This window comes from Sipha flava, unplaced genomic scaffold (assembly GCF_003268045.1).
Source record: "Sipha flava isolate LNK unplaced genomic scaffold, YSA_version1 176_pilon_pilon, whole genome shotgun sequence".
Lineage (NCBI taxonomy): Eukaryota > Metazoa > Arthropoda > Insecta > Hemiptera > Aphididae > Sipha > Sipha flava.
In genome coordinates, this window is record NW_020272062.1 from 14,773 (window position 1) to 27,078 (window position 12,306).

The 12,306-nt window shown below is 30.4% G+C and overlaps 1 long non-coding RNA gene, 2 other non-coding genes and 1 pseudogene across 3 annotated transcripts; 1 reads left to right on the forward strand and 3 right to left on the reverse strand.

Annotated features, from left to right (window-relative positions):
- Nucleotides 1-204: 204 nt before the first annotated feature.
- On the reverse strand, nt 205-277 carry Trnaa-agc. The gene has a single exon. It is a non-coding gene; the product is annotated as a tRNA-Ala (tRNA).
- A 301-nt stretch (nt 278-578) lies between these two features.
- Nucleotides 579-3,275, reverse strand: LOC112680304. The gene is made up of 3 exons (XR_003148292.1): nt 2,733-3,275; nt 747-842; nt 579-658 (listed from the first exon to the last, which is right to left on the reverse strand). It is a non-coding gene; the product is annotated as an uncharacterized LOC112680304 (long non-coding RNA).
- A 4,790-nt stretch (nt 3,276-8,065) lies between these two features.
- Trnaa-agc lies at nt 8,066-8,138 on the reverse strand. The gene has a single exon. It is a non-coding gene; the product is annotated as a tRNA-Ala (tRNA).
- A 3,209-nt stretch (nt 8,139-11,347) lies between these two features.
- LOC112680303 lies at nt 11,348-12,085 on the forward strand (annotated as a pseudogene).
- The last annotated feature ends 221 nt before the right edge of the window (nt 12,086-12,306 follow it).

Sequence of the window (12,306 nt, forward strand, 5' to 3'; positions counted from 1 at the left end):
TGAAACATGTTTAAAGGAAGTAGGGACATAATTTAGGATAAATTAGGCGAAATGATTTGTTTGCTGCACAACACAAGTTTGTGTTCTACAACGCTATTATGATACATTATTATATATTAAGTTGATATTCGAAATTCTCTTTCAAAAAAAAAAAAAAAATATTTATAAATATTCTTTATATATTGATAAAAAAAAACTTTCACTTGGAGGCGCCGGGCATCGATCCCGGTACCTCTCGCATGCTAAGCGAGCGCTCTACCATCTGAGCTACGCCCCCTAAGATGAAAGTAATTTGCTAAAGCTTGAATATTTGAAATACTACAGTTTAAATTAAGATACTAGCTGTAGTTCGGTGTGTTTAACTACTGAGAATATGCAACGCTGTAGCAAAGGGGGGCCAAAATTGATAACGCCCCAAGAGCCATTCTTGGAGAGGCCCAAAAATAAAAAAGTTGTATTTTATGTTTAAAATAACAACCGTCAATGCTGTATATTTTATTTAAAAAAAATACAACATATTTTATATGATAAAATCTAATATTTATAATAATAATAATTAAAAATTAAAATAAATAAAGGTGCATTTTGAAGTTTCGCCCCAATATTTAGTTGCTACGGCACTGAGAATGTGTTAATGATGTGCCTTTATTATCATTACCTGTAACAAAAACCGGTGCCATTACCATCGTGCCAGTCATTGAGATAAGCTTAATGTTCGTAGATACATCAGTAGGTGTATGTGTTACCTGAAAATATGAACATTTAGGAATTGTCTTCGTTCCCTTGTCATTATTGACAATTCTTGATGATGTTAGGCATTGTTGAATATTTCGCAGTTGTATCTAAATTTCCATTAAAAGAACTAACGTCAATTACTAATTAGTCAATTGTGACAATTCCTTGCTAAATCTGGGATTGTCGTTGTTGACAAGCCAATATCAACATAAACTAGTTATCATATTTTCCGGTAACATATACATAAAGAACATCACACCAAAAAATAATAATTAAGTAAGAAAGGGTAAATACAGTTCTAACAAATAATTAGCGTACTGGTTGGCACTCGAGTATAAATACCTAATAATAATTTATTAAATTAATTAATATGTTTGACATCGCAACTGTTATCAATATATTAACAAAAAATCTCGGAAATTCAATGTAGAATTCTTCAATTTACCAATAGTGAAACTTAAGCTAAGGACACATTTCGGTTAGTCGAGAAATATACATATATATATATATAACACACATATATCAAGCTCACGATATTTGAAGTCTACTTCTTGAGTGATAAAGGTATTTATGAACACTCGTTAACTGTACAGACTTTCATAAAAAGTAAATTATATGTAAGCAAGGCTAGTCTAAAGTTTTTGTAAACAACTTCATGCCTATTTATTCAATAAAAGAAATAATTTCAAAGTGTCAATTAACCGAATGTTTCTAATAAGTGATTAGTTACTGTATTAATTTTAATTAAGTGTACATACTATATAAAATAAATAAAATAAATAAATGTAGGTATAATTTACAAAAGTATCGAGATATTTTTTATATATTACTTATATCAAATTGTTTATTTATAAAATTGTATATTATTTTATGAGTTATGTAAAAATATATTTATCGATGTCTTTTTCATCGCTTAAGAAAGTGCGCACGATAACTTTGGTCACGGAATTTAATGATTGAAGTTTTGTTTGCCGGTATGTAGACAATTATTATGTGTCTTAAGATCTTATCAATAATATGAACAGGATAGCTATTAATATGTAGTAAAATCAGGGGGTGGACACAGCATGACGGCAACGAAATCAGCGGCCATTTTAATTGAGGTAATTTTGTTATCAAATTTTAATCAGTGATAACTTATATTCGTTATTAATTGTAATTTAAATAATGGTAATTGTTCAATATGTGTTCTACCAAACGGTGTAAAACATGGTGACCTACTGGGTACCAAGAAGTTTTTACCAGTGGATCATTTTTTAGATAGTACCTACGTCTACCATAATACAGACCCATGTGCAAGATTTCAGAATGGGTAGTGTTTAAAAAAAAAAAAATGTATAAAATAGATTCATCGATGATTAAATAGTATAAAGGTATTTATAAATTTTTTTTAAGTATATTAAAAACGTTTATATCGATATAATACTATAAAATGCAAATCATTGTTGTTGGTAGATGTTTTACCCTGGTGACAGCAATAACCACTCAGGGGGAACTCAACATTGTTTTGAAATGAAAAAGTAGATATAAAACATAGAAAAAGACAACTTGAATTTTAAGTAGACTGTATAATTGGATTAAGAAAGAAATAATAATAATGTAAATAATAATAATATATAAATATAAATAAATAATATACGGCCCACACGGCACGCAATACAAAATAATTCAAATAAAATACGTGGCCCACATGGCGCACGGAAAATAATAATTCAATTTATAATAATAATGGTATTGCAAAACCAAATGGTAACTAAATAAATAAATAAAATGTGTGGCCCACACGGCACACACGAAATAATAAATAAAAATACAAGCGTTGGCCCTCAACAATAAATATATATAATCAAAATGTATGGCCAACACTAAATAAGATGCGGCTTACACGGCACGCAAAACGAAATAATAAATTACAATATAATAATGATGTGCCTTCGGCGGCTAGGCCCGTCGGCCTTTAAACACAAATGAAACAAATATGGTCGACCAATACTCACTTGTGACTGTGTTGAAATGGCTGATTTCACCCACGCGACCACACCAACCCTGTGATTAGACAATTGCCTATGACGGCACACCACAGTGTATAAATGAAAATAAATCACAGAATTGGTACGTGCGACCACTCAAGCACAGTCACCAACGAAAAAAACTGCAATGGTCCACAGCCCTGGACAATGAAACAATGAATGAAAACCACGTTATTCAATATTCACAAAACGAAAATGACACTGTTCAAAAAACGTGGTTTGAACGAAATGGCTGCGGACGTACGAAAACTTGAAACGAAATGAAATTTGATGTGCACACCACGAAGACACAAAAACGAGAGCGAGATGGGGCCGACGACATTCACCACGAAGACTAAGGCCGCCGGACACCACAAAATGAAGATAAATGTCTCAGTGCTACCACACTAAACCAAACAACACGAGATTTATGAAACTTTGTGGCACTGAGAACATGACTTTTACTTTTACAAAAACATAACCGAAAAACTTTTGAAAACGTGGAAATAACGACACTTTCATGCGATGATAACAGCGCGATTGCGTAACCAGCCGGTCGCACACGGAGGCTTATCACCGCCGCCGACGAAGGCTGCGGATGCGCAACACACCGCTACGCATCGCACGAAAATGATAACATAAAATGACAAACAAATGAATTGATACAACATAGACAGTTGTAGTAAATTTACAAATACAATTGTAATACATTTACAAAAACACAATTTATATTTTTTTGGTAATGATGGGAGGTTGGAGGTTGACCCATAGTCATACCATAGTATAAGACTTATAAGCCCCCAAATCTCAAACTCTTATTGCGCCTAATACCTTGAAAAATAACACTACTATTAGTAAAATTTGAAAATGCGCAGTAGCTTATAAAGAATATTACTACCGTTTCATGATGGAATAAAATGTTACTAACTTCCTACTGTACCTCAAATAAAATGGCTAACTGATTTCATTATTGTCCTATGCTGCCCATGTAATTTGTTATCAGTGTCCATTCTATTTTATTCTGTGGTAAAATGTTCCGCTGAGCTCTTTGTTACAATTGAATAGCCAATCTTTGAAATTTGCATTGTTATCCACAGTGGTTGAATTGGAAAAAAAAATAAAGGTGGACTCTAAATGTAGCTGAACAATTAGCGTTCCAGAGCAAATTAATCTAAAAAAAACCGTGGGGGACTTTGTCCCCCCCCCCCGCCCCCTAAATGCATCTACAATATAAATAATTAAATATATCTAATGATTAACACAGATATCTATAACAAATAATAAACAATACTAATAGGTATTTATTTGTATTAATTTTATCAACACAGCAACACGTCTAGCAAATTTAAAATCTAAAATGTAAATATATAGCCATATGATAAAATTAATTAATCAATTAACTTTCAATTTAAAATAATTCATGTATTTTACTGTTGCCTACAAAAAGTAAATATTAAATTTATAGATTATAAATGTTTCTCTTTTATTAGTATATTAATTTTTTTTTGTCAATATTTGTCGACGCCAATATATTATAATTTGGTACCTGTGTGGAACGTACGTGAATATCTCGCCGCCGACCGACACACACACACACACACACACACAAACACTCGCGCACATTATAGCCGTTATTTTTGTATTTATTATTGTTTTAATTATATTTTGTGTTGTGAGTTATATAATATGCTAATCAGTTACCGGCGCGTTATCTGCTGTCACCGGCTCAAAATTGCACGTAATTTAACACGGCCGCCGCAATTTTTGTCGCTGTCCGTCCGTCGTCGTGAGCAAAACGTCACGAAATTAAATTTACGTTTTTGTTACCAGGCGCGAATCGCCAACATTTTTTTTAATTTTTGTTATTGGTATTTATAGTGTGCGCTAATCGCCACTGATTTATATTTTATATTATTTTATTGGTTGTGAGCGCTAAGTGCTACATATTTATATTTTTTGTGTATCTGCAGTGTATTTAAGGTTCTGGTAGCGGCTGGCCAGCAGTGCTCCGACTTATCCGTGAGTTATATTTCTTAATTATTATTATTATTGTTTATTATCGTGCCATAAGGGCCGCATATTATATTATTTTTTTTTATTTTCTTGTTATTTACACTTGTTGGGCCAGAAGGGCCATACATACATATTATATTATTATTATTTTTATTTGTGTGTGAATTATTCGAACAATTGTATATATTATTTTACTGTACGGGGCGTGATAACCGGCCGCAGTAGGCAATTTACTTACTATTGCCTACTCATTATATTATTTATTTACAATTTAATTGTTCGGCCAATTCATTACCACTCACAGTTACCATTTTTATTATTATTTATTTTATTATTACATTCAATTTATACATTTTTACGTGTTGGGCCAAAAGGGCCGTAATTTAAATCATCATCTTTTTAATTATATTTTGTGTTGCCGTGAATTATTTATTTTATTATATCATTATTATACAGCAACACTAATTACTATATTTTGCGTCATAATTTTTATTTTTATCTTAGTTACCCTTTCTGTTTTAGTTTAAGCACACACCCACACGAATACACACATACACACACCACTTACACACATAGTCGGACACTAGTCGCGCGGCGATCCCAACCACTGCTGTCCGATCTATTTACAAAATACACACATTTTACAAAGGTCGGTCGGTGTGTGAGTGCAGCGCACGGAGTATTTAGGTAACCGGGCGCGCGTATCAATGCTTTACGCTCCCGGTCCGTACAATATTAATATTAATATTTGAAGTTTAATATTAGTCATATAATTTATTTCATCCCGTCACATTATTTTTAGGACTAAGATTTGCTGAGAGTTAAATAATAATTATTTTTATCATAGGTATGTACATGTATGTACATGGTATGTATATGTATTGCTTTAAAATGTATGACCAAAAAAAATTTAAGGAACTTTTAACTGTATTTATTAACTTTTTTTTTGGTAGGTACTAGGTACTTAAGTAAAAAGGGCTAATAACTTTTTTTGGAAAATCAAGTTTTTTTTATCAATTTTATCAAATTACAAAAAAATAAAAATTGCCGGGACTGACGTTCATTGATAATCAGATTGTACATCAGTTTTTCTAATAAATTTTATTCCTACTTACTTATATTTTGTATATCTATTTTTTTTTTTTTAAGGCGGGATTTATGAGGGTGGATTATCAAAAAAAAAATAAAAGTACACCGGTAACAGGAATCTGCGCACACCTATGATTTATTATTAAATTAAAGTGTTTTAATTACCTTAGTCATTGTTTTTCTTTTTATTGAAAAAGTCCGATATGGACAATTTTTGACGTTTATTCATGTTTATTTGTTTATTGCTGACGTGACGTGTAGGACTGTAGGATTGCGGTTGAGGTGTTTACTATTTTCAACAAAATTACAATTTATAAATTACATACGCGAGTACGCGACAAGCTAACCTAATACTGATTACTCATTCGTGGCGCACCTCGTTTCCAAATAAAATATAAATAATATTTAATTTTCCTTGAAAACCATCACCATTTGTTAATCGTCGATAACTAAAACAACGGACGGATTCTCAAAATACGGAGTCAATATATTATTATTGTCAATGGTTTACTATAGATCGTTATCGTCGGTACACCCAGGGAAGTTTTCGTAATAGTTATATTTTTAGCAATTTAGCAGTTTATACCACGAATTAATACACAGTGGAAACACTTAAAACGTGTTACATAAATTATATAACATTATTATATATTTTATTATTGCGTACCTAATATACATATGTGTTAATAATAATGAACAGATTACGAACTAATACCAAAAATTAAATAAAATATTAATCGTTTCCAATTTTTTTTCATATTTATTCAATTTTTCTAAGAAACAAATTCATATTCATATAATTGTTAATTGCTGCGTCCCCTGCGTTCCTTGATGAATTAAATTAAGGGGTACGCTATAATATGAAGAAAAATGAAGAGTAGCTGAGACCCTCTGCGTCCCCTCCCCAATTCAACCACTGGTTATCCATATAATCTACTGGCTATGTTTTTACAGTCTCAAAACGCTATGAATTCTGAGTATTAAATATTCGTCTTTGGTCAAAATATATTTGATCAAATCTCAAACATATTATAAGATATTTTTTAATACATTTTCTTTAAAGTATTTCGTTATTATTTATGTCTGATTTTATGTATTACATCACATGTAAATAAATATGTCGATAACGTTTGTTTATCAATAAAAAACAATGTATCTGTTAAAAAAATATAAGGACAGCTTAAAACTTTTCTGAATACATTTTAAATTTTAAAATATTATTGAATCTATTTCTGAACGAATAAAATGTAGTTAAACATATATATATATATATATATATATTAAACTCGGTTTTCAACAGGTATTATGTATTTTATCATGACATTGAAACGATAGAAACATACAAGTTCAAATCAGTATAAATGTATACGTTACCATGGCTGAAATGTCTTACTAGCTCATGTTCGTCATATGTGTTTTAAATTACTTTCAGAAAAACCTGTCCTAATTATTCGGCATTTCTATAACTCAGGTAACATATTAATTTACCATTACTTTTATAAAAAATATATTTTTATTTTAATGGGTACAAATAAAGAGCCAATAAGACAAATAGTAATAATTACTCATCATTTAATTATTGGCATCCAATGCCAATAACTGAAAAATTAAAAATATTTACGACAGTTATTGATATACATAATAAATAAAATAAATAAAAACCAATTGTGATTTTTAGCAAATAAATCCATTTGATATATTATAAGGAATCAGAATATCTTAAGTTCAAACTATTTAAATAACTATTACATCAATTAAAGTACTCATATATTAAATAGATAAATTACTAATAGAATATTGAAATATCTTACCTGAATCTTACGTTCATAAAAAATACATTTTTGTGGCAAAATATTTATGTAATCGAATAGCATAAATTTTATATCAATCATTGATAATAAAATTATATAAATGTTGCTAAATAACAAAAAAAATGCAATATTCTTAACACAAATGTACTAATTTATATAATTAAATTAATTATATTATTTTAATATTAATTATTTCATTTGTAAATCATAATTTATAATATTCAAAAATATTTATATATAAATATTATATATAAATTATTTTTTGTAAGGTTTTTTAAGTTCGTGCATTTAAGTAAATACATTGGCATAACAACAATAAATTTATCAACTTATCCATTATTAATGTAAAATAACAATTTATTGAATAAAAAAAATATTTACAGTTCAGGTTTGCAAAAATGTTAATCCTGGAGGCGCCGGGCATCGATCCCGGTACCTCTCGCATGCTAAGCGAGCGCTCTACCATCTGAGCTACGCCCCCTGGTAATCTAATAATTTAGATCTAGAATATTTGAGAGAATGTATAGATCTAGTTATTATGAATATACACTCACCAGTTATGTAAAAACTGCAACAGTATGCGTTATCCATGTAACTCAAGAATATATAGTGTTTGTAATATACGTGTATAATCGCATGTATAAAAATAATATTAACTTATGGAGGATGTACGGGGTTTTTCTAATAGTCCCTATAACACGTTATTGGTTTGTGTAATAAAAGATCACGTGTAAAAATGTAATAGAATCGGTCGAAAAAAATTATTTTTTTATTTTGTTTTTGCAATAGTGCAGCAAAGTTGCAGTTTGGTATCCTAAATAAGGGAAAAATAATTAAAAAATTCTAAGTTGATTTCTTCAGTTCGCGTATCGCACTTATTTTATAAATTTGAATGAACAGTCAAAATCTGAAAATGTTGACAACTTTATTAAAAATATTAAATCGATATATTTTTGAAAATTAATTGATCATTAAAATACAGTACACAGTTATTTATAAACTTGAAATATAATCCATTGTAATATCAGTTCATGTTTGAGCACAAAAATAGATCAAAATAACCTAACGTCGTCAGCGTATTGCCATAATTAGCGTGTTGTTCTACCGATAACATCATGGGACAATTAGCTGAAAACTAATCACTTGTTTTATTTTAGTTTTATCTACCATACGAGCATTTTGTATTATGCATGTATGCAATCAGTTGCCGTTATTATTTACTCGGAGTGACATAGTTTCGTTTTGTATTGTATTAAAGAGTGTGGTGTGGTATTAAGTGTCATAATATTACGTTTAGTTGCTGACGTTATTATAGAGATATTTTCTTATTAATAATGTATACTTCAAAATGAAAACTCATTGAACTTCTAAACGCTTAAATGTTTGTCCTATTTCTGGTGCACCAAAAGTGTTAAGTCAACAAATTTTACCTACATACGAATCTGTATTATTGGCTATTTTTGAAGAAACATCAAAATCTAATAAAAATATTGCTTTTTCTCGGGTTTCTCATGAAGTTGCTACTCAAATAGAGGAAATTTTCAGCAAAGCTTCAATACCAACGGTGAGTCATGAACTTATTGTAAAAATGATTAAGGATTACCATAGTAAATATTACAATTTGGGCAAGTCGTTTAATCGCGACGAAGAGAAAATAAATTATCAGGTAAAACTCGAAAATTTTGTAAGTGAAGCAAAGAATAAACTTTTTGATGTGGCGTTTTGTAAGTGTATCATAGAGTTTACATGCACATGTGGAACAAAACTTATATCTTGCGATTGTAAGTTAATTATAAAATGTGCCTGTGAAAAAAAAAATCCCAAAATTGAGAGACAGTTTATGTACGACCAGTGAACTAGGCGTTTGAAATGTATAGGTAGTTTGGATGTGGTCGAAACTAGAAGGATAATGAAAAGAAAACAAAGAAAACAAATACAAGAGAAAAACCAAATTATTTTACTAAATATGAATATCAACTATACTCCAATAAATAATGTTCAAAAAATCCAAATTGAAAACAATAAATAAAACTGTATCAATTTATCGTCAACATCACAAATGCCCCTCAAACTTCCTGCAACTGCCTTAATAAGTGATAGATATGGATTATCTGATAGACCTTCAGCTGCTATTGCATCCTGCGTTTTACAAGATGTTGGAATGATAAAAGAAGGAGATCATTCACTAGTAATAGACAAGAATAATGTCAGAAGAGAAAAAAATAAAATTCGAGACTATTTGCAAAAAAAAAGTCCGAATACAAAGATATTGGAAGTATATTTTGATAGTCGGAAAAACAATACATATTTTCAAAAGAAAATTAGAAACAAAATGTATCGAAAATTGAAGAAAAAAAAACATATCAGTTTGGTTCAAGAGCCCGGTGAACAATACATTGGGCACATGACATCAAAAAGTGAAAATGGAAGCGAAATATTTAAGAACATTACGTGTTATTTAGAAAACAAAAATGTAGACTTCAAACAATTGATTGCTATTGGTTGTGATGAGACAGCGACAAACACTGGATGGAAAATCGGTGTTATCCATAACATTGAGGTTAAACTGGGCCACCTTTGCAGTGGTTTATATTCTTGGTGCATTTTAACGAACTTCCTTATAGACATTTGTTTCAAAATTTAGATGGTAAAACAACCGGACCAACATGCTTTTCCGGGAAAATTGGCAAGCAGTTGGCTTACTGCTATAAGCTTCTAGTTGTTAATTTTGAAACAATTAATGGTGAAGATATCAATATAATAAAAACTAATTTAAGCAAGGACCAACAGTACTTGATATTTACAATGCTGTTAAGACAGGAGAGTGTACGCCTGACCTTGCTGTGAAAGATCCAGGTCCTCTCAATCATTCTAGGTGGTTAATATGTGCAAATAGAGTCTTAAGACTCTACATTTCTGAAACTAGTCCTTCCTATGAGTTTAAGATTCTGACTAGCTTCATTATGAAGACAAACGCTCCAGTATGGTTTGATATTAAAATTAATCATTCAATGAAGTATGGACCAACTCATATATTTAAAGTTACTTCGAATTGTCATGTGTTAGCTGTAAGTTTTCCCAAAATTTAATTTCGAATTACCGAGTGTACTTGAATACGTTGTTATTATTCAAATTACCGCGTGATTTTCAAGGGACCAAGCATTTACTTTGAATTACCAAAGGTTTCGAATTATCGAAGGGTTGAATTATCAACAGTCAACTGTACATTATAAGTATATAATGATTGAATACTAGCCGTAACTTAGTTGGTTAATGTATGTAAGGCTGAATCTCCCCGGGTCCAGCAATATTTTGACTACCACTTATCTCTGACCACATTTCCCACCATTTGGTAGACATATTATAACGACAAATTATATTTATTAATCGCTTGCATGCTTGGAGTTCAATTGGTCTCCAGAGTGTCGCAGACTTTTACTTAACAATATTAAAATGCCTATTAGTGAATAACATATTATAATTGTCTTTAGTCACCAGGATGTCGCGGACTCTTAATAAATGTTACACTAACGCTACCCATGTTATTCAGTTTATATTGCCGAACAAAATCTTTAGTAGCTGAGCAGCCATTCTAGCAGAAAGTCGTTTTTAGTATTTTAAAAAGAGTTTATTTAAAATTATTTTTTGTAAAGTGTTTATTATATTGATACTACACGATTTTCAAAAAACATGGTTGGTTCTAGCTTAGCGTTATACAGGAAGAAGATTTTCATTTATGTGCCTCTATCAACGCCGGCTGAACTTATCGAATCTATATCTTACACATTTGACTTTGTATCCTGTAAGTTTATTCATATTGGTGTTGACTCAACTGAAAATTTTAAAGTCATTGTACATTTGTTGACTTCGTCGCGTTATGTGTATATTAACCCGGAATTTAAAAAAAAAATATTCTCGTTTATGGGGAGTATTTTATGCTTTATACTTGACACTACACAAAGGTGTAAGTGAGTGGTATTTTTCGAAGACAAAATGATTAAACTATCGAGTACGGTGTACAACAAAGAAAATGTGTTAGTGATAGAAGCAAAAAATCAACAAGGATGTAGAGTATTGCTGAATCGAGCGGACCTTATTCACCTTCAATATCTGGAGCGTTGTATTATCGAGAGTATTGCTCGGAAAGAAATATTCACCGTACCGATAATTCTAAAACAATATAAAGCGATTATTATTTTTCTAAACGCGAAATGCTTTTAAAGATTCTTATACGACTACAGTCAATGGTAAACGCATTTCCAACGCTAATTCTACTTCAGCTGTTAAGGTGAAAAAATTGTGTATGGAACTGATTAGATCCCCAGGTCTTGTAGACATTTTAACAACAGCAAACCGTAAAATCGTATGATATTACGCTAAAAATAATGATAATGTTCAAAATTATAACATATTTTTACACTCATTGAAAATTTATCTAATACATATACTGAAAACACAAGTTAAGAAAAACGCTATTAAATTTAATTTAAAACTAAAGGCCACTAATAATATCTCGGATGTGGAAAATTCCTCAGAAAATCGCGCATTCAAAAAATCTGTAGTTGAGTTGTTTAGAGAGTCGGTATATCAGCACTTGTTGAAGAATCTTTTATAAAATTATTAACGGAAGAAGAGACTTATTTGAATAG